We start from the raw sequence: 19665 nt of genomic DNA, 5'->3' as shown, positions 1-19665 counted from the left end.
GAACCACCTGCTCTCTAAAACACTTCCTGAGTGTTGAAATTACCTTAATGTTTACATTTAGTTTGAATTTTTGCTGTTTAACTCTGTGACTTGATGAGGATTGACTAACGAGAAGTGAACATTTCCTTAACAAACTAAATGGTGTTCATGCAAAATTACAAGGCGCTGCAAGCAGGATTTGAACCTGCGCAGGTGAAACCCATTGGATATCGAGTCCAAAGCCTTAACCACTCGGCCATCGCAGCTCCATGAGAATGATGTCAGTGTTGTCGTATACGAGCCATGCGCTGCTCGAGTCAGACAGAGACCTAAAAAATAAAGCGACGGAAGGACGGGGCAGGTACCAGCAGTGCCCTGTTGCCCTCACTTATTTCACATGCTTTGATACAATTAATAAAAATAGCAACACGCTTTACTCAAAATGAGTGACAGGGCACAGATGAGCGGTAATCAATCACTGCACATTTCTACCCTCTTTTCCCTATATTACGGCGCTGGGAATGGGCCTTTAAGAGTACTCAGAAAGAGTCCAAAAGCCTAAACAAGACACGCTACATAAAAAAATTACTCTTTTTGTGACTCGTCAAGATCAGGCAGGACAGGTCCAGACTACGAACCCTTCCAAGCCACCTGCTCTCTAAAACACTTCCTGGGTGTGGAAATTGTCTTAATCTTTACATTTAGTTTGAATTTTTGCTGTTTAACTCTGTGACTTGATGAGGATTGACTAACGAGAAGTGAACATTTCCTTAACAAACTAAATGGTGTTCATGCAAAATTACAAGGCGCTGCAAGCAGGATTTGAACCTGCGCAGGTGAAACCCATTGGATATCGAGTCCAAAGCCTTAACCACTCGGCCATCGCAGCTCCATGAGAATGATGTCAGTGTTGTCGTATACGAGCCATGCGCTGCTCGAGTCAGACAGAGACCTAAAAAATAAAGCGACGGAAGGACGGGGCAGGTACCAGCAGTGCCCTGTTGCCCTCACTTATTTCACATGCTTTGATACAATTAATAAAAATAGCAACACGCTTTACTCAAAATGAGTGACAGGGCACAGATGAGCGGTAATCAATCACTGCACATTTCTACCCTCTTTTCCCTATATTACGGCGCTGGGAATGGGCCTTTAAGAGTACTCAGAAAGAGTCCAAAAGCCTAAACAAGACACGCTACATAAAAAAATTACTCTTTTTGTGACTCGTCAAGATCAGGCAGGACAGGTCCAGACTACGAACCCTTCCAAGCCACCTGCTCTCTAAAACACTTCCTGGGTGTGGAAATTGTCTTAATCTTTACATTTAGTTTGAATTTTTGCTGTTTAACTCTGTGACTTGATGAGGATTGACTAACGAGAAGTGAACATTTCCTTAACAAACCAAATGGTGTTCATGCAAAATCACAAGTCACTGCAAGCAGGATTCGAACCTGCGCAGGGAAACCCCATTGGATATCGAGTCCAACGCCTTAACCACTCGACCATCGCAGCTCCATGAGAATGATGTCACTGTTGTCGTATATGAGCCATGCGCTGCTCACGTCAGACCGAGACCTAAAAAATAAAGCAACGGAATGACGGGGCAGGTACCAGCAGTGCTCTGTTGCCCTCACTTATTTCGCTTGCTTTCATACAATTAATAAAAATAGCAAAACGTATCACTAAAAGTGAGTGACAGGGCACAGATGAGCAGTAATCAATCACTGCGCATTTCTATCCTCTTTTCCCTATATTACGGCGCTGGGACCGGGCCCTCAAGTGTACTCAGAAAGAGTCCAAAAGCCTAATCAAGACACGCTACATGAAAAAATTACTCTTTTTGTGACTCGTCAAGATCAGGCAGGACAGGTCCAGACTACGAATCCTTCCGAACCACCTGCTATCTAAAACACCTCCTGAGTGTTGAAATTGTCTTGCTGTTTACATTTAGTTTGAATTTTTGCTGTTTAACTCTGTGACTTGATGAGGATTGACTAACGAGTAGTGAACATTTCCTTAACAAACCAAATGGTGCTCATGCAAAATTACAAGGCGCTGCAAGCAAGATTTGAACCTGCGCAGGTGAAACCCATTGGATATCGAGTCCAAAGCCTTAACCACTCGGCCATCGCAGCTCCATGAGTATGATGTCACTGTTGTCGTATATGAGCCATGCGCTGCTCACCTCAGACCAAGACCTATAAAATAAAGTAACTGAAGGACGGGGCAGGTACCAGCAGTGCTTTGTTGCCCTCACTTATTTCGCTTGCTTTCATACAATTAATAAAAATAGCAACACGTATCACTCAAAGTGAGTGACAGGGCACAGATGAGCAGTAATCAATCACTGCGCATTTCTACCCTCTTTTCCCTATAGTACAGCGGTGGCAACAGGCCCTTCAGTGGACTCAGAAAGAGTCCAAAAGCCTAAACAAGACATGGTTCATAAAAAAAATTTACTCTTTCCCTGACTTGTCTAGATCAGGCAGGACGGGTCCAGACTACGAACCCTTCCGAGCCACCTGCTCTCTAAAACACTTCCTGGGTGTGGAAATTGTCTCAATGTTTACATCTAGTTTTTGTTTTCACCGTTTAACTCTGTGAATTGATGAGGATTGCATAACAAGAAGTGAACATTTACTTAACTAAACCAAATGGTATTCATGCAAAATCTCATGACGCTGCAAGCAGGATTCGAAGCTACGCGGGGAAACCCCATTGGATTTCAAGTTCATCACCTTAACCACTCGGCCATTGCAGCTGCATGAGAATGATGTCACTGTTGTGGTATACGAGCCATGCACTGCTCACGTCAAGCCGAGACCTAAAAATTAAAGTTACGGAAGGACGGGGCAGGTACCAGCAGTGCCCTGTTGCCCTCACTTATTTCGCATGATTTGATACAATTAATAAAAATAGCAACACACATCACTCAAAGTGAGTGACAGGGCACAGATGAGCGGTAATCAATCACTGCACATTTCTACCCTCTTTTCCCTATATTACGGCGCTGGGAATGGGCCCTTAAGAGTACTCAGAAAGAGTCCAAAAGCCTAAACAAGACACGGTACATGAAAAATTACTCTTTTTGTGACTCGTGAAGATCAGGCAGGACAGGTCCAGACTACGAACCCTTCCGAACCACCTGCTCTCTAAAACACTTCCTGAGTGTTGAAATTGTCTTAATGTTTACATTTAGTTTGAATTTTTGCTGTTTAACTCTGTGACTTGATGAGGATTGACTAACGAGAAGTGAACATTTCCTTAACAAACTAAATGGTGTTCATGCAAAATTACAAGGCGCTGCAAGCAGGATTCGAACCTGCGCAGGTGAAAGCCATTGGATATCGAGTCCAACGCCTTAACCACTCGGCCATTGCAGCTCCATGAGGATGATGTCAGTGTTGTCGTATACGAGCCATGCGCTGCTCGAGTCAGACCGAGACCTAAAAAATAAAGCGACGGAAGGACGGGGCAGGTACCAGCAGTGCCCTGTTGCCCTCACTTATTTCACATGCTTTGATACAATTAATAAAAATAGCAACACGCTTTACTCAAAATGAGTGACAGGGCACAGATGAGCGGTAATCAATCACTGCACATTTCTACCCTCTTTTCCCTATATTACGGCGCTGGGAATGGGCCCTTAAGAGTACTCAGAAAGAGTCCAAAAGCCTAAACAAGACACGCTACATGAAAGAATTACTCTTTTTGTGACTTGTCAAGATCAGGCAGGACAGGTCCAGACTACGAACCCTTCCGAACCACCTGCTCTCTGAAATACTTTCTGAGTGTTGAAACTGTCTTAATCTTTACATTTAGTTTGAATTTTTGCTGTTTAACTCTGTGACTTGATGAGGATTGACTAACGAGAAGTGAACATTTCCTTACCAAACCAAATGGTGTTCATGCAGAATCACACGTCACTGCAAGCAGGATTCGAACCTGCGCAGGGAAACCCCAGTGGATATCGAGTCCAACGCCTTAACCACTCGGCCATCGCAACTCCATGAGTATAATGTCACTGTTGTCGTATATGAGCCATGCGCTGCTCACGTCAGACCGAGACCTAAAAAATAAAGCAACGGAAGGACGGGGCAGGTACCAGCAGTGCTCTGTTGCCCTCACTTATTTCGCTTGCTTTCATACAATTAATAAAAATAGCAACACGTATCACTCATAGTGAGTGACAGGGCACAGATGAGCAGTAATCAATCACTGCGCATTTCTACCCTCTTTTCCCTATATTACGGCACTGGGACCGGGCCCTTAAGTGTACTCAGAAAGAGTCCAAAAGCCTAACCAAGACACGCTTCATAAAAAAAAAAAAATCTTTTCGTGACTTGTCTAGATCAGGCAGGACAGGTCCAGACTACGAACCCTTCCGAACCACCTGCTCTGTAAAACACTTCCTGGGTGTAGAAATTGTCTCAATGTTTACATCTAGTTTGAGTTTTTGCCGTTTAACTCTGTGACTTGAAGAGGACTGCATAACGAGTAGTGAACATTTACTTAACTAAACCAAATGGTGTTAATGCAAAATCTCATGACGCTGCAAGCAGGATTCAAACCTACGCGGTGAAACCCCATTGAATTTCAAGTCCAACACCTTACCCACTCGGCCATCGCAGCTGCATGTGTATGATGTCACTATTGTCGTATACGAGCCATGCGCTGCTCACGTCAGGCCGAGACCTAAAAACTTAAAGTAACGGAAGGACGGGGCATGTACCAGCAGTGCCCTGTCTCCCTCACTTATTTCGCATGCTTTCATACAATTAATAAAAATAGCAACACGCATCACTCAAAGTGTGTGAAAGGGCACAGATGAGCGGTAATCAATCACTGCACATTTCCACCCTCTTTTCCCTATATTACGGCGCTGTGAATGGGCCCTTAAGAGTACTCAGAAAGAGTCCAAAAGCCTAAACAAGACACGCTACATAAAAAAATTACTCTTTTTGGGACTCGTCAAGATCAGGCAGGACAGGTCCAGACTACGAACCCTTCCGAACCACCTGCTCTCTAAAAACTTCCTGAGTGTTGAAATTGTCTTAATGTTTACATTTAGTTTGAGTTTTTGCTGTTTAACTCTGTGACTTGATGAGGATTGATTAACGAGAAGTGAACATTTCCTTAACAAACCAAATGGTGTTCATGCAAAATCGCACGATGCTGCGAGCAGGATTGGAACCTGTGCAGGGAAACCCCATTGGACTTCAGGTCCAACGCCTAAACCACTCAGCCGTCGCAGCTCCACAAGTATGATGTCACTGTTGTTGTATACGAGCCATGCGCTGCTCAAGTCAGACCGAGACCTAAAAAATAAAGCAACGGAAGGACGGGGCAGGTACCAGCAGTGCCCTGTTGCCCTCACTTATTTCGCATGCTTTGATACAATTAATAAAAATAGCAACACACATCACTCAAAGTGAGTGACAGGGCACAGATTAGCGGTAATCAATCACTGCACATTTCTACCCTCTTTTCCCTATATTACGGCGCTGGGAATGGGCCCTTAAGAGTACTCAGAAAGAGTCCAAAAGCCTAAACAAGACACGCTACATGAAAAAATTACTCTTTTTGTGACTCGTCAAGATCAGGCTGGACAGGTCCAGACTACGAACCCTTCCAAACCACCTGCTCTCAAAAACACTTCCTGAGTGTTGAAATTGTCTTAATGTTTACATTTAGTTTGAATTTTTGCTGTTTAACTCTGTGACTTGATGAGGATTGACTAACGAGAAGTGAACATTTCCTTAACAAACTAAATGGTGTTCATGCAAAATTACACGTCGCTGCAAGCAGGATTCAAACCTGCGCAGGTAAAACCCATTGGATATCGAGTCCAACGCCTTAACCACTCGGCCATCGCAGCTCCATGAGGATGAAGTCAGTGTTGTCGTATACGAGCCATGCGCTGCTGGAGTCAGACCGAGACCTAAAAAATAAAGCGACGGAAGGACGGGGCAGGTACCAGCAGTGCCCTGTTGCACTCACTTATTTCACATGCTTTGATACAATTAATAAAAATAGCAACACGCTTCACTCAAAATGAGTGACAGGGCACAGATGAGCGGTAATCAATCACTGCACATTTCTACCCTCTTTTCCCTATATTACGGCGCTGGGAATGGGCCCTTAAGAGTACTCATAAAGAGTCCAAAAGCCTAAACAAGACACGCTACATGAAAAAATTACTCTTTTTGTGACTTGTCAAGATCAGGCAGGACAGGTCCAGACTACGAACCCTTCCGAACCACCTGCTCTCTAAAACACTTTCTGAGTGTTGAAACTGTCTTAATCTTTACATTTAGTTTGAATTTTTGCTGTTTAACTCTGTGACTTGATGAGGATTAACTAACGAGAAGTGAACATTTCCTTAACAAACCAAATGGTGTTCATGCAAAATCACACGTCAATGCAAGCAGGATTCGAACCTGTGCAGAGAAACCCCATTCGATATCGAGTCCAGCGCCTTAACCACTCGGCCATCGCAGCTCCATTAGTATGATGTCACTGTTGTCGTATATGAGCCATGCGCTGCTCACGTCAGGCTGAGACCTAAAAAATAAAGTAACATAAGGACGGGGCAGGAACCAGCAGTGCCCTGTTGCCCTCACTTATTTCACATGCTTTCATACAATTAATAAAAATAGCAACAAGTATCACTCAAAGTGAGTGACAGGGCACAGATGAGCGGTAATCATTCACTGTGCATTTCTACCCTCTTTTCCCTATATTACAGCGGTGGCAACGGGCCCTTAAGTGTACTCAGAAAGAGTCCAAAAGCCTAACCAAGATACGCTTCATAAAAAAAATTTAATCTTTTCGTGACTTGTCTAGATCAGGCAGGACAGGTCCAGACTACGAACCCTTCCGAGCCACCTGCTCTCTAAAACACTTCCTGGTTGTAGAAATCGTCTCAATGTTTACATCTAGTTTGAGTTGTTGCCGTTTAACTCTGTGACTTGATTAGGATTGCATAACGAGAAGTGAACATTTACTTAACTAAACCAAATGGTGTTCATGCAAAATCTCATGACGCTGCAAGCAGGATTCGAACCTAAGCTAGGAAACCCCATTGGATTTCAAGTCCACGCCTTAACCACTCGGCATTCGCAGCTGCGTGAGTATGATGTCACCGTTGTCGTATATGAGCCATGCGCTGCTCACATCAGGCCGCCACCTAAAAATTAAAGTAACGGAAGGACGGGGCACGTACCAGCAGTGCCCTGTCTCCCTCACTTATTTCGCATGCTTTCATACAATTAATAAAAACAGCAACACGCATCACTCAAAGTGAGTGACAGGGCACAGATGAGCGGTAATCAATCACTGCATATTCCTACCCTCTTTTCCCTATATTACGGTGCTGGGAATGGGCCCTTAAGAGTACTCAGAAAGAGTCCAAATGCCTAAACAAGACACGTTACATGAAAAAATTACTCTTTTTGTTACTCCTCAAGATCAAGCAGGACAGGTCCAGACTACGACCCCTTCCGAACCACCTGCTCTCTAAAACACTTCCTGAGTGTTGAAATTGTCTTAATGTTTACATTTAGTTTGAGTTTTTGCTGTTTAACTCTGTGACTTGATGAGGATTGCGTAACGAGAAGTGAACATTTCCTTAACAAACCAAATGGTGTTCATGCAAAATCGCACAACGCTGCAAGCAGGATTCGAATCTGCGCAGGGTAACCCCATTGGATTTCAAGTCCAACGCCTTAACCACTCGGCCATCGCAGCTCCATGAGTATGGTGTCACAGTTGTTGAATATGAGCCAAGCGCTGCTCACGTTAGGCCGGGACCTAAAAAATAAAGTAACATAAGGACGGGGCAGGAACCAGCAGTGCCCTGTCGTCCTCACTTATTTCACATGCTTTCATACAATTAATAAAAATAGCAACAAGTATCACTCAAAGTGAGTGACAAGGCACAGATGAGCGGTAATCAATCACTGCGCATTCCTACCCTCTTCCCTATATTACGGCGGTGGCAACGGACCCTTCAGTGTACTCAGAAAGAGTCCAAAAGCCTAAACAAGACATGCTTCATAAAAAAAAATGACTCTTTTCCTGACTTGTCTAGATCAGGCAGGACAGGTCCAGACTACGAACCCTTCCGAGCCACCTGCTCTCTAAAACACTTCCTGGGTGTGGAAATTGTCTCAATGTTTACATCTAGTTTTTGTTTTCGCCGTTTAACTCTGTGACTTGATGAGCATTGCATAACAAGAAGTGAACATTTACTTAACTAAACCAAATGGTATTCATGCAAAATCTCATGACGCTGCAAGCAGGATTCGAACCTACACGGGGAAACACCATTGAATTTCAATTTCATCACCTCAACCACTAGGCCATTGCAGCTGCATCGGTATGATGTCACTGTTGTCGTATACGAGCCATGCACTGCTCACGTCAGGCCGAGAGCTAAACATTAAAGTTACGGAAGTACGGGGCACGTACCAGAAGTGCCTTGTCTCCCTCACTTATTTCGCATGCTTTGATACAATTAATAAAAATAGCAACACGCATCACTCAAAGTGAGTGACATGGCACAGATGAGCAGTAATTAATCACTGCACATTTCTACCCTCTTTTCCATATATTACGGCGCTGTGAATGGGCCCTTAAGAGTACTCAGAAAGAGTCCTAAAGCCTAAACAAGACACGCTACATAAAAAAATTACTATTTTTGGGACTTGTCAAGATCCGGCAGGACAGGTCCAGACTACAAACCCTTCCGAACCACCTGCCCCCTAAAAACTTCCTGAGTTTTGAAATTGTCTTAATGTTTACATTTAGTTTGAGTTTTTGCTGTTTAACTCTGTGACTTGATGAGGATTGATTAACGAGAAGTGTACATTTCCTTAACAAACCAAAAGGTGTTCATGCAAAATCGCACGATGCTGCGAGCAGGATTCGAACCTGCGCAGGTAAAACCCATTGGATATCGAGTCCAACGCCTTAACCACTCGGCCATCGCAGCTCCATGCGGATGATGTCACTGTTGTCGTATATGAGCCATGCGCTGCTCACGTCAGACCGAGACCTAAAAAATAAAGTAACGGAAGGACGGGGCAGGTAAAAGCAGTGCTCTGTTGCCCTCACTTATTTCGCTTGCTTTCATACAATTAATAAAAATAGCAACACGTATCACTCAAAGTGAGTGACAGGGCACAGATGAGCAGTAATCAATTACTGCGCATTTCTACCCTCTTTTCCCTATATTACGGCGCTGGGACCGGGCCCTCAAGTGTACTCAGAAAGAGTCCAAAAGCCTAAACAAGACACTCTACATAAAAAAAATTACTCTTTTCGTGACTGGTCAAGATCAGGCAGGACAGGTCCAGACTACGAACCATTCCGAACCACCTGCTCTCTAAAACACTTCCTGAGTGTTGAAATTGTCTTAATGTTTACATTTAGTTTCAGTTTTTGCTGTTTAACTCTGTGACTTGATGAGGATTGCGTAACAAGAAGTGAACATTTCCTTAACAAACCAAATGGTGTTCATGCAAAATCAGACGACGCTGAAAGCAGGATTCGAACCTGTGCAGGGAAACCCCACTGAATTTCGAGTCAAACGCATTAACCACTCGGCCATCGCAGCTCCACAGGTATGATGTCACTGTTGTCGTATATGAGCTATTCGCTGCTCACGTCAGGCCGAGACCTAGAAATAAAGTAACATAAGGACGGGGTAGGAACCAGCAGTGCCCTGTTGCCCTCACTTATTTCACATGCTTTCATACAATTAATAAAAATAGCAACACGTATCACTCAAAGTGAGTGACAGGGCACAGATGAGCAGTAATCAATCACTGCGCATTTCTACCCTCTTTTCCCTATATTACGGCGCTGGGACCGGGCCCTTAAGTGTACTCAGAAAGAGTCCAAAAGCCTAAACAAGACACGCTACATAAAAAATAATACTCTTTTCGTTACTCGTCAAGATCAGGCAGGACAGGTCCAGACTACGAACCCTTACGAACCACCTGCTCTCTAAAACACTTCCTGAGTGTTGAAATTGTCTTAATGTTTACATTCAGTTTGAGGTTTTGCTGTTTAACTCTGTGACTTGATGAGGATTGACTAACGAGAAGTGAACATTTCCTTAACAAACCAAATGGTGTTCATGCAAAATTGCACGACGCTGCAAGCAGGATTCGAACCTGCACGGGGAAACCCTATTGGATTTCAAGCCCAACGCCTTAACCACTCGGCCATCGCAGCTCCATGAGTATGATGTCACTGTTGTCATATATGAGCCATGCGCTGCTCACCTCAGACCGAGACCTAAAAAATTAAAGTAACTGAAGGACGGGGCAGGTACCAGCAGTGCTCTGTTGCCCTCACTTATTTCGCTTGCTTTCATACAATTAATAAAAATAGCAACACGTATCACTCAAAGTGAGTGACAGGGCACAGATGAGCAGTAATCAATCACTGCGCATTTCTACCATCTTTTCCCTATATTACGGCGCTGGGACCGGGCCCTTAAGTGTACTCAGAAAGAGTCCAAAAGCCTAAACAAGACACGCTACATAAAAAAATTACTCTTTTCGTGACTCGTCTAGATCAGGCAGGACAGGTCCAGACTACAAACCCTTCCGAGCCACCTGCTCTCTAAAACACTTCCTGGGTGTGGAAATTGCCTCAATGTTTACATCTAGTTTTTGTTTTTGCCGTTTAACTCTGTGACTTGATGGGGATTGCATAACAAGAAGTGAACATTTACTTAAATAAACCAAATGGTGTTCATGCAAAATCGCACAACGCTGCAAGCAGGATTCGAACCTGCGCAGGGTAACCCCATTGGATTTCGAGTCCAACGCCTTAACCACTCGGCCATCGCAGCTCCATGAGTATGGTGTCACAGTTGTCGAATATGAGCCAAGCGCTGCTCACGTCAGACCGAGACCTAAAAAATAAAGTAACGGAAGGACGGGGCAGGTACCAGCAGTGCTCTGTTGCCCTCACTTATTTTGCTTGCTTTCATACAATTAATAAAAATAGCAACACGTATCACTCAAAGTGAGTGACAGGGCACAGATGAGCAGTAATCAATCACTGCGCATTTCTACCATCTTTTCCCTATATTACGGCGCTGGGACCGGGCCCTTAAGTGTACTCAGAAAGAGTCCAAAAGCCTAAACAAGACACGCTACATAAAAAATAATACTCTTTTCGTTACTCGTCAAGATCAGGCAGGACAGGTCCAGACTACGAACCCATACGAACCACCTGCTCTCTAAAACACTTCCTGAGTGTTGAAATTGTCTTAATGTTTACATTCAGTTTGAAGTTTTGCTGTTTAACTCTGTGACTTGATGAGGATTGACTAACGAGAAGTGAACATTTCCTTAACAAACGAAATGGTGTTCATGCAAAATTGCACGACGCTGCAAGCCGGATTCGAACCTGCGCAGGGTAACCCCATTGGATTTCGAGTCCAACGCCTTAACCACTCAGCCATCGCAGCTCCATGAGTATGGTGTCACAGTTGTCGAATATGAGCCAAGCGCTGCTCACGTCAGGCCGGGACCTAAAAAATAAAGTAACATAAGGACGGGGCAGGAACCAGCAGTGCCCTGTTGCCCTCACTTATTTCACATGCTTTCATACAATTAATAAAAATAGCAACAAGTATCACTCAAAGTGAGTGACAAGGCACAGATGAGCGGTAATCAATCACTGTGCATTTCTACCCTCTTTTCCCTATATTACGGCGGTGGCAACGGGCCCTTCAGTGTACTCAGAAAGAGTCCAAAAGCCTAAACAAGACATGCTTCATAAAAAAAATGACTCTTTTCCTGACTTGTCTAGATCAGGCAGGACAGGTCCAGACTACGAACCCTTCCGAACCACCTGCTCTCTAAAAACTTCCTGAGTGTTGAAATTGTCTTAATGTTTACATTTAGTTTGAGTTTTTGCTGTTTAACTCTGTGACTCGATGAGGATTGCGTAACGAGAAGTGAACATTTCCTTAACAAACCAAATGGTGTTTATGCAAAATCGCACGATTCGAACCTGCGCAGGGAAACCCCATTGGATTTCAGGTCCAACGCCTTAACCACTCGGCCGTCGCAGCTCTATGAGTATGATACTATGATGTCACTGTTGTCGTATACGAGCCATGCACTGCTCAAGTCAGACCGAGACCTAAAAAATAAAGCAACGGAAGGACGGGGCAGGTACCAGCAGTGCCCTGTTGCCCAAACTTATTTCGCATGCTTTGATGCAATTAATAAAAATAGCAACACGCATCACTCAAAGTGAGTGACAGGGCACAGATGAGCGGTAATCAATCACTGCACATTTCTACCCTCTTTTCTCTATATTACGGCGCTGTGAATGGGCCCTTAAGAGTACTCAGAAAGAGTCCAAAAGCCTAAACAAGACACGCTACATGAAAAAACTTACTCTTTTTGTGACTTGTCAAGATCAGGCAGGACAGGTCCAGACTACGAACCCTTCCGAACAACCTGCTCTCTAAAACACTTTCTGAGTGTTGAAACTGTCTTAATGTTTACATTTAGTTTGAATTTTTGCTGTTTAACTCCGTGACTTGATGAGGATTGACTAACGAGAAGTGAATATTTCCTTAACAAACCAAATGGTGTTCATGCAAAATCGCATGATGCTGCGAGCAGGATTGGAACCTGCGCAGGGAAACCCCATTGGATTTCAGGTCCAATGCCTTAACCACTCAGCCGTCGCAGCTCCACGAGTATGATGTCACTGTTGTCGTATACGAGCCATGCGCTGCTCAAGTCAGACCGAGACCTAAAAAATAAAGCAACGGAAGGACGGGGCAGGTACCAGCAGTGCCCTGTTGCCCTCACTTATTTCGCATGCTTTGATACAATTAATAAAAATAGCAACACGCATCACTCAAAGTGAGTGACAGGGCACAGATGAGCGGTAATCAATCACTGCACATTTCTACCCTCTTTTCCCTATATTACGGCGCTGGGAATGGGCCCTTCAGAGTACTCAGAAAGAGTCCAAAAGCCTAAACAAGACACTCTACATAAAAAAAATTACTCTTTTCGTGACTCGTCAAGATCAGGCAGGACAGGTCCAGACTACGAACCCTTCCGAACCAACTGCTCTCTAATACACTTCCTGAGTGTTGAAATTGTCTTAATGTTTACATTTAGTTTGAGTTTTCGCTGTTTAACTCTGTGACTTGATGAGGATTGCGTAACGAGAAGTGAACATTTCCTTAACAAACCAAATGGTGTTCATGCAAAATTGGACGACGCTGCAAGCAGGATTCGAACCTGCGCAGGGAAACCCCATTGAATTTCGAGTCCAACGCCTGAACCACTCGGCCATCGCAGTTCCATGAGGGTGATGTCACTGTTGTCGTATATGAGCCATGCGCTGCTCACGTCAGACCGAGACCTAAAAAATAAAGTAACGGAAGGACGGGGCAGGTAAAAGCAGTGCTCTGTTGCCCTCACTTATTTTGCTTGCTTTCATACAATTAATAAAAATAGCAACACGTATCACTCAAAGTGAGTGACAGGGCACAGATGAGCAGTAATCAATCACTGCACATTTCTATCCTATTTTCCCTATATTACGGCGCTGGGAATGGGCCCTTAAGAGTACTCAGAAAGAATCCAAAAGCCTAAACAAGACACGCTACATAAAAAAAATTACTCTTTTTGTGACTCGTCAAGATCAGGCAGGGCAGGTCCAGACTACGAACCCTTCCGAACCACCTGCTCTCTAAAACACTTCCTGAGTGTTGAAATTGTCTTAATGTTTACATTTAGTTTGAGTTTTTGCTGTTTAACTCTATGACTTGATGAGGATTGCGTAACGAGAAGTGAACATTTCCTTAACAAACCAAATGGTGTTCATGCAAAATCAGACGACGCTGCAAGCAGGATTCGAACCTGCGCAGGGAAACCCCATTGAATTTCGAATCCAACGCCTTAACCACTCGGCCATCGCAGCTCCACGGGTATGATGTCACTGTTGTCGTATATGAGCTATTCGCAGCTCACGTCAGGCCGAGACCTAGAAATAAAGTAACATAAGGACGGGGCAGGAACCAGCAGTGCCCTGTTGCCCTCACTTATTTCACATGCTTTCATACAATTAATAAAAATAGCAACACGTATCACTCAAAGTGAGTGACAGGGCACAGATGAGCAGTAATCAATCACTGCGCATTTCTACCCTCTTTTCCCTATATTACGGTGGTGGCAACGGGCCCTTAAGTGTACTTAGAAAGAGTCCAAAAGCCTAACCAAGACACGCTTCATAAAAAAAAATTACTCTTTTCGTGACTTGTCTAGATCAGGCAGGACAGGTCCAGACTACGAACCCTTCCGAGCCACCTGCTCTGTAAAACACTTCCTGGGTGTACAAATTGTCTCGATGTTTACATCTAGTTTGAGTTTTTGCCGTTTAACTCTGTGACTTGAAGAGGACTGCATAACGAGAAGTGAACATTTACTTAAATAAACCAAATGGTGTTCATGCAAAACCTCATGACGCTGCAAGCAGGATTCGAACCTACGCAGTGAAACCCCATTGGATTTCAAGTACAACACCTTGCCCACTCGGCCATCGCAGCTGCATGTGTATGAGGTCACTGTTGTCGTATACGAGCCATGCGCAGCTCACGTCAGGCCGAGACCTAAAAATTAAAGTAACAGAAGGACGGGGCATGTACCAGCAGTGCCCTGTCTCCCTCACTTATTTCGCATGCTTTCATACAATTAATAAAAATAGCAACACGCATCACTCAAAGTGAGTGAAAGGGCACAGATTAGCGGTAATCAATCACTGCACATTTCTGCCCTCTTTTCCCTATATTACGGTGCTGGGAATGGGCCCTTAAGTGTACTCAGAAAGAGTCCAAAAGCCTAAACAATACACGCTACATAAAAAAATGACTCTTTTCGTGACTCGTCTAGATCAGGCAGGACAGGTCCAGACTACGAACCCTTCCGAGCGACCTGCTCTCTAAAACACTTCCTGGGTGTGGAAATTGTCTCAATGTTTACATCTAGTTTTTGTTTTCGCCGTTTAACTCTGTGACTTGATGAGGATTGCATAACAAGAAGTGAACATTTACTTAACTAAACCAAATGTTATTCATGCAAAATCTCATGACGCTGCAAGCAGGATTCGAACCTACGCGGGGAAACCCCATTGGATTTCAAGTTCATCACCTTAACCACTCGGCCATTGCAGCTGCATGGGTATGATGTCACTGTTGTCGTATACAAGCCATGCACTGCTCACGTCAGGCCGAGACCTAAAAATTTAAAGTTACGGAAATACGGGGCACATAGCAGCAGTGCCTTGTCTCCCTCACTTATTTCGCATGCTTTGATACAATTAATAAAAATAGCAACACGCATCACTCAAAGTGAGTGACAGGGCACAGATGAGCGGTAATCAATCACTGCACATTTCTACCCTCTTTTCCCTATATTACGGCGCTGTGAATGGGCCCTTAAGAGTACTCAGAAAGAGTCCAAAAGCCTAAACAAGACACGCTACATAAAAAAATTACTCTTTATGGGACTTGTCATGATCAGGCAGGACAGGTCCAGACTACGAACCCTTCCGAACCACCTGCTCTCTAAAAACTTCCTGAGTGTTGAAATTGTCTTAATGTTTACATTTAGTTTGAGTTTTTGCTGTTTAACTCTGTGACTCGATGAGGATTGTGTAACGAGAAGTGAACATTTCCTTAACAAACCAAATGGTGTTTATGCAAAATCGCACAATGCTGCAAGCAGGATTCGAACCTGCTCAGGGAAACCCCATTGGATTTCAGGTCTAACGCCTTAACCACTCGGCCGTCGCAGCTCCATGAGTATGATGTCACTGTTGTCGTATATGAGCCATGCGCTGCTCACGTCAGGCTGAGACCTAAAAAATAAAGTAACATAAGGACGGGGCAGGAACCATCAGTGCCCTGTTGCCCTCACTTATTTCACATGCTTTCATACAATTAATAAAAATAGCAACACGTATCACTCAAAGTGAGTGACAGGGCACAGATGAGCAGTAATCAATCACTGCGCATTTCTACCCTCTTTTCCCTATATTACGGCGGTGGCAACGGGCCCTTAAGTGTAATCAGAAAGAGTCCAAAAGCCTAACCAAGACACGCTTCATAAAAAAACAAAAAATCTTTTTGTGACTTGTCTAGATCAGGCAGGACAGGTCCGGACTACGAACCCTTCCGAGCCACCTGCTCTCTAAAACACTTCCTGGGGGTAGAAATTGTCTCAATGTTTACATCTAGTTTGAGTTGTTGCCGTTTAACTCTGTGACTTGATGAGGATTGCATAACGAGAAGTGAACATTTACTTAACTAAACCAAATGGTGTTCATGCAAAATCTCATGACGCTGCAAGCAAGTTTCGAACCTAAGCTAGGAAACCCCATTAGATTTCAAGTCCAACACCTTACCCACTCTGCCATCGCAGCTGCATGTATATGATGTCACTGTTGTCGTATACGAGCCATGCGCTGCTCACGTCAGGCCGAGACCTAAAAACTTAAAGTAACGGAAGGACGGGGCATGTACCAGCAGTGCCCTGTCTCCCTCACTTATTTCGCACGCTTTCATACAATTAATAAAAATAGCAACACGCATCACTCAAAGTGAGTGAAAGGGCACAGATGAGCGGTAATCAATCATTGCACATTTCTGGCTCTTTTCCCTGTACTACGGCGCGGGGAATGGGCCCTTAAGTGTACTCAGAAATAGTCCAAAAGCCTAAACAAGACACGCTACATAAAAAAATTACTCTTTTCGTGACTCGTCTAGGTCAGGCAGGACAGGACCAGACTACGAACCCTTCCGAGCCACCTACTCTCTAAAACACTTCCTGGGTGTGGAAATTGTCTCAATATTTACATCTAGTTTTTGTTTTTGCCGTTTAACTCTGTGACTTGATGAGGATTGCATAACAAGAAGTGAACATTTACTTAACTAGACCAAATGGTATTCATGCAAAATCTCATGACGCTGCAAGCAGGATTCGAACCTACGCGGGGAAACCCCATTGGATTTCAAGTAGAACGCCTTAACCACTCGGCCATTGCAGCTGCATGAGTATTATGTCACTGTTGTCGTATACGAGCCCTGCACTGCTCACGTCAGGCCGAGACCTAAAAATTAAAGTTACGGAAGAACGGGGCACGTACCAGCAGTGCCCTGTCTCCCTCACTTATTTCGCATGCTTTGATGCAATTAATAAAAATAGCAACACGCATCACTCAAAGTGAGTGACAGGGCACAGATGAGCGGCAATCAATCACTGAACATTTCTACCCTCTTTTCTCTATATTACGGCGCTGTGAATGGGCCCTTAAGAGTACTCAGAAAGAGTCCAAAGGCCTAAACAAGACACGCTACATAAAAAAATTACTCTTTTTGGGACTCGTCAAGATCCGGCAGGACAGGTCCAGACTACGAACCCTTCTGAACCACCTGCTCTCTAAAAACTTCCTGAGTGTTGAAATTGTCTTAATGTTTACATTCAGTTTGAGTTTTTGCTGTTTAACTCTGTGACTTGATGAGGATTGATTAACGAGAAGGGAACATTTCCTTAACAAACCAAATGGTGTTCATGCAAAATCGCACGATGCTGCGAGCAGGATTGGAACCTGCCCAGGGAAACCCCATTGGATTTCAGGTCCAACGCCTTAACCACTCAGCCGTCGCAGCTCCTCGAGTATGATGTCACTGTTGTCGTATACGAGCCATGCGCTGCTCAAGTCAGACCGAGACCTAAAAAATAAAGCAACGGAAGGACGGGGCAGGTACCAGCAGTGCCCTGTTGCCCTCACTTAATTCGCATGCTTTGATACAATTAATAAAAATAGCAACACGCATCACTCAAAGTGAGTGACAGGGCACAGATGAGCGGTAATCAATCACTGCACATTTCTACCCTCTTTTCCCTATATTACGGCGCTGGGAATGGGCCCTTCAGAGTACTCAGAAAGAGTCCAAAAGCCTAAACAAGACACGCTACATGAAAAAATTACTCTTTTTGTGACTCGTCAAGATCAGGCAGGACAGGTCCAGACCAGGAACCCTTCCGAACCACCTGCTCTCTAAAACACTTCCTGAGTGTTGAAATTGTCTTAATGTTTACATTTAGTTAGAATTTTTGCTGTTTAACTCTGTGACTTGATGAGGATTGACTAACGAGAAGTGAACATTTCCTTAACAAACTAAATGGTGTTCATGCAAAATTACACGTCGCTGCAAGCAGAATTCGAACCTGCGCAGGTAAGACCCATTGGATATCGAGTCCAACGCCTTAACCACTCGGCCATCGCAGTTCCATGAGGATGATGTCACTGTTGTCGTATATGAGCCATGCGCTGCTCACGTCAGACCGAGACCTAAAAAATAAAGTAACGGAAGGACGGGGCAGGTAAAAGCAGTGCTCTGTTGCCCTCACTTATTTCGCTTGCTTTCATACAATTAATAAAAATAGCAACACTGCGCATTTATACCCTCTTTTCCCTATATTCCGGCGCTGGGACCGGGCCCTCAAGTGCACTCAGAAAGAGTCCAAAAGCCTAAACAAGACACTCTACATAAAAAAATTACTCTTTTCGTGACTCGTCTAGATCAGGCAGGACAGGACCAGACTACGAACCCTTCCGAGCCACCTGCTCTCTAAAACACTTCCTGGGTGTGGAAATTGTCTCAATATTTACATCTAGTTTTTGTTTTTGCCGTTTAACTCTGTGACTTGATGAGGATTGCATAACAAGAAGTGAACATTTACTTAACTAGACCAAATGGTATTCATGCAAAATCTCATGACGCTGCAAGCAGGATTCGAACCTACGCGGGGAAACCCCATTGGATTTCAAGTAGAACGCCTTAACCACTCGGCCATTGCAGCTGCATGAGTATTATGTCACTGTTGTCGTATACGAGCCCTGCACTGCTCACGTCAGGCCGAGACCTAAAAATTAAAGTTACGGAAGAACGGGGCACGTACCAGCAGTGCCCTGTCTCCCTCACTTATTTCGCATGCTTTGATGCAATTAATAAAAATAGCAACACGCATCACTCAAAGTGAGTGACAGGGCACAGATGAGCGGTAATCAATCACTGAACATTTCTACCCTCTTTTCTCTATATTACGGCGCTGTGAATGGGCCCTTAAGAGTACTCAGAAAGAGTCCAAAAGCCTAAACAAGACACGCTACATAAAAAAATTACTCTTTTTGGGACTCGTCAAGATCCGGCAGGACAGGACCAGACTACGAACCCTTCCGAACCACCTGCTCTCTAAAAACTTCCTGAGTGTTGAAATTGTCTTAATGTTTACATTCAGTTTGAGTTTTTGCTGTTTAACTCTGTGACTTGATGAGGATTGATTAACGAGAAGTGAACATTTCCTTAACAAACTAAATGGTGTTCATGCAAAATCGCACGATGCTGTGAGCAGGATTGGAACCTGCGCAGGGAAACCCCATTGGATTTCAGGTCCAACGCCTTAACCACTCAGCCGTCGCAGCTCCACGAGTATGATGTCACTGTTGTCGTATACGAGCCATGCGCTGCTCAAGTCAGACCGAGACCTAAAAAATAAAGCAACGGAAGGACGGGGCAGGTACCAGCAGTGCCCTGTTGCCCTCACTTATTTCGCATGCTTTGAT

General features: G+C 44.2%; 25 non-coding genes across 25 annotated transcripts; all 25 read right to left on the bottom strand.

Moving 5' to 3' along the window:
* Positions 1 to 163: 163 nt before the first annotated feature.
* Positions 164 to 245, bottom strand: TRNAS-CGA (transfer RNA serine (anticodon CGA)). The gene has a single exon. It is a non-coding gene; the product is annotated as a tRNA-Ser (tRNA).
* A 541-nt stretch (positions 246 to 786) lies between these two features.
* On the bottom strand, positions 787 to 868 carry TRNAS-CGA (transfer RNA serine (anticodon CGA)). Its single transcript has one exon. It is a non-coding gene; the product is annotated as a tRNA-Ser (tRNA).
* A 541-nt stretch (positions 869 to 1409) lies between these two features.
* Positions 1410 to 1491, bottom strand: TRNAS-CGA (transfer RNA serine (anticodon CGA)). Its single transcript has one exon. It is a non-coding gene; the product is annotated as a tRNA-Ser (tRNA).
* A 541-nt stretch (positions 1492 to 2032) lies between these two features.
* On the bottom strand, positions 2033 to 2114 carry TRNAS-CGA (transfer RNA serine (anticodon CGA)). The gene has a single exon. It is a non-coding gene; the product is annotated as a tRNA-Ser (tRNA).
* A 544-nt stretch (positions 2115 to 2658) lies between these two features.
* Positions 2659 to 2740, bottom strand: TRNAS-UGA (transfer RNA serine (anticodon UGA)). Its single transcript has one exon. It is a non-coding gene; the product is annotated as a tRNA-Ser (tRNA).
* A 540-nt stretch (positions 2741 to 3280) lies between these two features.
* On the bottom strand, positions 3281 to 3362 carry TRNAS-CGA (transfer RNA serine (anticodon CGA)). The gene has a single exon. It is a non-coding gene; the product is annotated as a tRNA-Ser (tRNA).
* Positions 3363 to 3903: 541 nt separating this feature from the next.
* TRNAS-CGA (transfer RNA serine (anticodon CGA)) lies at positions 3904 to 3985 on the bottom strand. The gene has a single exon. It is a non-coding gene; the product is annotated as a tRNA-Ser (tRNA).
* A 544-nt stretch (positions 3986 to 4529) lies between these two features.
* On the bottom strand, positions 4530 to 4611 carry TRNAS-UGA (transfer RNA serine (anticodon UGA)). Its single transcript has one exon. It is a non-coding gene; the product is annotated as a tRNA-Ser (tRNA).
* Positions 4612 to 5775: 1164 nt separating this feature from the next.
* Positions 5776 to 5857, bottom strand: TRNAS-CGA (transfer RNA serine (anticodon CGA)). The gene has a single exon. It is a non-coding gene; the product is annotated as a tRNA-Ser (tRNA).
* Positions 5858 to 7646: 1789 nt separating this feature from the next.
* Positions 7647 to 7728, bottom strand: TRNAS-UGA (transfer RNA serine (anticodon UGA)). Its single transcript has one exon. It is a non-coding gene; the product is annotated as a tRNA-Ser (tRNA).
* A 1164-nt stretch (positions 7729 to 8892) lies between these two features.
* TRNAS-CGA (transfer RNA serine (anticodon CGA)) lies at positions 8893 to 8974 on the bottom strand. Its single transcript has one exon. It is a non-coding gene; the product is annotated as a tRNA-Ser (tRNA).
* A 1165-nt stretch (positions 8975 to 10139) lies between these two features.
* TRNAS-UGA (transfer RNA serine (anticodon UGA)) lies at positions 10140 to 10221 on the bottom strand. The gene has a single exon. It is a non-coding gene; the product is annotated as a tRNA-Ser (tRNA).
* A 543-nt stretch (positions 10222 to 10764) lies between these two features.
* Positions 10765 to 10846, bottom strand: TRNAS-CGA (transfer RNA serine (anticodon CGA)). The gene has a single exon. It is a non-coding gene; the product is annotated as a tRNA-Ser (tRNA).
* Positions 10847 to 11388: 542 nt separating this feature from the next.
* TRNAS-CGA (transfer RNA serine (anticodon CGA)) lies at positions 11389 to 11470 on the bottom strand. Its single transcript has one exon. It is a non-coding gene; the product is annotated as a tRNA-Ser (tRNA).
* Positions 11471 to 12629: 1159 nt separating this feature from the next.
* TRNAS-UGA (transfer RNA serine (anticodon UGA)) lies at positions 12630 to 12711 on the bottom strand. Its single transcript has one exon. It is a non-coding gene; the product is annotated as a tRNA-Ser (tRNA).
* Positions 12712 to 13253: 542 nt separating this feature from the next.
* TRNAS-CGA (transfer RNA serine (anticodon CGA)) lies at positions 13254 to 13335 on the bottom strand. Its single transcript has one exon. It is a non-coding gene; the product is annotated as a tRNA-Ser (tRNA).
* Positions 13336 to 13877: 542 nt separating this feature from the next.
* Positions 13878 to 13959, bottom strand: TRNAS-CGA (transfer RNA serine (anticodon CGA)). The gene has a single exon. It is a non-coding gene; the product is annotated as a tRNA-Ser (tRNA).
* A 543-nt stretch (positions 13960 to 14502) lies between these two features.
* Positions 14503 to 14584, bottom strand: TRNAS-UGA (transfer RNA serine (anticodon UGA)). The gene has a single exon. It is a non-coding gene; the product is annotated as a tRNA-Ser (tRNA).
* Positions 14585 to 15126: 542 nt separating this feature from the next.
* TRNAS-UGA (transfer RNA serine (anticodon UGA)) lies at positions 15127 to 15208 on the bottom strand. Its single transcript has one exon. It is a non-coding gene; the product is annotated as a tRNA-Ser (tRNA).
* A 541-nt stretch (positions 15209 to 15749) lies between these two features.
* Positions 15750 to 15831, bottom strand: TRNAS-UGA (transfer RNA serine (anticodon UGA)). Its single transcript has one exon. It is a non-coding gene; the product is annotated as a tRNA-Ser (tRNA).
* Positions 15832 to 17000: 1169 nt separating this feature from the next.
* On the bottom strand, positions 17001 to 17082 carry TRNAS-UGA (transfer RNA serine (anticodon UGA)). The gene has a single exon. It is a non-coding gene; the product is annotated as a tRNA-Ser (tRNA).
* A 540-nt stretch (positions 17083 to 17622) lies between these two features.
* Positions 17623 to 17704, bottom strand: TRNAS-UGA (transfer RNA serine (anticodon UGA)). The gene has a single exon. It is a non-coding gene; the product is annotated as a tRNA-Ser (tRNA).
* A 541-nt stretch (positions 17705 to 18245) lies between these two features.
* Positions 18246 to 18327, bottom strand: TRNAS-CGA (transfer RNA serine (anticodon CGA)). The gene has a single exon. It is a non-coding gene; the product is annotated as a tRNA-Ser (tRNA).
* A 493-nt stretch (positions 18328 to 18820) lies between these two features.
* On the bottom strand, positions 18821 to 18902 carry TRNAS-UGA (transfer RNA serine (anticodon UGA)). The gene has a single exon. It is a non-coding gene; the product is annotated as a tRNA-Ser (tRNA).
* A 540-nt stretch (positions 18903 to 19442) lies between these two features.
* TRNAS-UGA (transfer RNA serine (anticodon UGA)) lies at positions 19443 to 19524 on the bottom strand. Its single transcript has one exon. It is a non-coding gene; the product is annotated as a tRNA-Ser (tRNA).
* Between the last annotated feature and the right edge of the window lie 141 nt (positions 19525 to 19665).

This window comes from Lissotriton helveticus, chromosome 11 (genome assembly GCF_964261635.1).
Source record: "Lissotriton helveticus chromosome 11, aLisHel1.1, whole genome shotgun sequence".
Taxonomy (NCBI): Eukaryota; Metazoa; Chordata; class Amphibia; order Caudata; family Salamandridae; genus Lissotriton; species Lissotriton helveticus.
This window is presented reverse-complemented; position numbering and strand designations above follow the sequence as displayed.